Source organism: Volvox carteri, assembly GCF_000143455.1.
Source record: "Volvox carteri f. nagariensis unplaced genomic scaffold VOLCAscaffold_11, whole genome shotgun sequence".
Taxonomy (NCBI): Eukaryota; Viridiplantae; Chlorophyta; class Chlorophyceae; order Chlamydomonadales; family Volvocaceae; genus Volvox; species Volvox carteri.
This window is the reverse complement of record NW_003307554.1, coordinates 1,406,182-1,408,922: the sequence shown is the minus strand read 5'-3', so window position 1 is coordinate 1,408,922 and position 2,741 is coordinate 1,406,182.

The window sequence follows — 2,741 nt, the reverse complement described above, 5'->3', positions numbered from 1 at the left end:
CAGACATCCAAACGATTTCAGTAGAGTGTGAGTGGGTGGTTCGGTGGGTGGGTGGGGGTACGGGGAGTACCAAAGGGCGACAGCCCCAACTGCCGCAGGCAATCTGGAACTTCCCTTCCAGGTTTCAGATTATACCGCACTATCATTCGTTAGTTGCCCAATGCAGCAAAATGACGCCCTTTGACTCCCTCACTCCCTCCCACCTAGCCACCTTTCACCCGTCCTCCCGTCCAAGGCGTGGCTGTTGCTAGGATTCGGAAGCCGAAAATCCCAGGAATTGGGAATTGGGAATCCAATCCGTACCGTGGCGTACCGGTCAAAGACCTCCATCGGCGGCCCCAGGTCCTCGTCCCGAGGGGCAGGTCTGTGCGGCCGTGACGGCGTATGACCGAAGCCGTCTTCAGATCCATCCGCCGCTCCGCGGTTGCCGCCAAAGCTGTCGCTGCTGTCGTGCAAATGCCGTACTGCAAACGGTACCGCCGCTGTGTTCGCCGCTGCCGCCATATGATGACCAGCGCGGCGCATGCAGGGATGGCAACGGCTTCCCGAAGCGTCATACTCGCTGCCGTACCTGTACGAGCCACTCGCCAGCGCTCCGGGGTGGTAGACCCACGGGGCTGATGTGTGTACTGTGTTTGCAAGCCGCGTGGGTCTGCCGTACCATGGTACGGCCTTTACCGGCGCTGCCGGGGCGCCGCCGTCACCTGCGGCCATCATGGCCCCTGATGCCGTCGCCTGTGCGCCGTCTCCCCGCCACAACCCGGAACGTCTGCGGCCCGCGTTCGTTGTGACGGGGCCGCTGCGGCTGGCGCAGCAAAGCCTTTCAAGCGACAGCACCGGTGCCTGGGGCGGCTGCGGCGCACTTTCGTATGGGAGCTCCGCCCGTAGCGGATCCCACCCATTCACACTGGTACTGCCACTGCTGGCAATGCTGTCATTGTGCGGTAAATGTGAAGAGGGCAGCTGCCGCTGCGGCAACAGACAAGGCAGTGTGGCCTGTTCCATAGACGAGCAGGAGGAAGAGGAGGAGGTGGAGGAGCATGGGAGGAGGGCGCGGGTGTGGCTGGCGTGGCCGCATAGCTTGGCTGTGGCTGGCACCAGAGCAGCCAGGCTAAAGGCGTGGGGTGCTGATTTTGGCATTTAAGACCCTATTTGGTTGCTGCTGATAGCGTTTGCTGACTAATTGCTCTTCGTGGTTGCGGTGATGGAAGGACGGGGGATGGGAAAGGACGGGGGGGAATTGGACACTGATGATGAGCAGGTGGCCGACCGCGTTTACCAGCAACTTGTAAGATCCACTCAGCTCAGGAAATCCGGGCTCTCCGGGGAAAGCGGAAGTCAAAGCCTTTTTTGGGGAAAGTTGGAATGCTTGGGTCAGCACAAGATGAGGAGCTGGAAAGCCTCGGTTGCGCTTGGTGAATAGCTCAGAACTGCAGTAGCTGCTTGAGGCGGCGTTGGGGTTGGGTGCATTATCAGCGTTAACTGGTCCAACGCCGTTGGCCTTAAAGGCAGCACATTAGCTCTGTGCATCTGACACCTATGTTGCAAAATCTGAAAAGCAGCGATCTTGTCCTGTTTGACACACTGTTGTCTACAATGTACCTGGGAACGAGCCGAAACGGAAACCTGCGGAAACGGAAACCTGCGTAAATAGGTTTCGTCACGCTTTCCGCAGCGAAGCCCAGATTGGCGGAAATGCGGAAAGAGAATCCGCATTTCCGCGTTTGCTGTACGGCGGAAATTGAAAAACAGACTCCAGGCATGCGTTTGCCATTTAAAGACTGCGTCTTACACTATGGAGTTATTAGATTAAGTCAAATGTCAACAACCACTGGCCCCGACCTGGGGGCTGCCGAAGTCATAGAGATTGACTGTGTTTCTGCTCAGAAGAAGGTTTTTTGATAATCGATTCCACAATGTCCGTAAACGTGGTTGAAGTTCACAGAGCCACGTCGTTGCAGTTATCGTTGTGCGGTGCCATTTTTAGATAGTTTAGCCCTCTCGCCTTTTTTATTCCTTTTGATTTTTTTATTTTGAATTCAAATTTTTTGGACGATTACTGGATTAATGCACAGTCAGCATAAACTTGTCCGTGAGGCATGCAGACATGCCGGACGGGTATGTGGAGTAGGCATGCAGACATGTCACTGCTCCGCAACGGACAGGGAGACGATTATTATTCAGTGTTTCCCCGGGCCCTTACCCCATGTAACATACGAGTGGCAATTTCTGAGCATCCCAGAGCACACCGTCAAGGGTGTGGGCACACAATAGTTGATCTCTTGGCCCCCGCCACCCCCAGTAATACGTTTAGATGGCTCTACCTTCGAGCACGATTGGAATCCACCAGATTCTAGATCCCACCGGACAGAACCGCACTGCCACAAGCTGGTTTCAGACTGTCCATGTTATCGCCACACTGAGAAGAGCTAAAAAACATCGTTACATATTCATTTTATAGTTTTCGCAGCTTTCCGCAGTTTCCGCAGCCTTTCCGCAAAGGGCCTTCCGATTACGAAAAGTTTCCGCAGACCTGGTCAAGCTTCGGCTCGTTCCCTGCAATGTACAATCCCCGGGATTCCCGGCGAGCGTGCCGTACAACTAACAAATTCAGTGTGTCAGCTGCATGCCTTGGTACACGGACTAGCTGCTTTGCATTTGAAAATAACAAGCTTGGCATGAAGTAGGATGTTGTTGTGCGCCTTCGCACGGACACGTTAGGCGGCAGGTTCGTCGTTGCG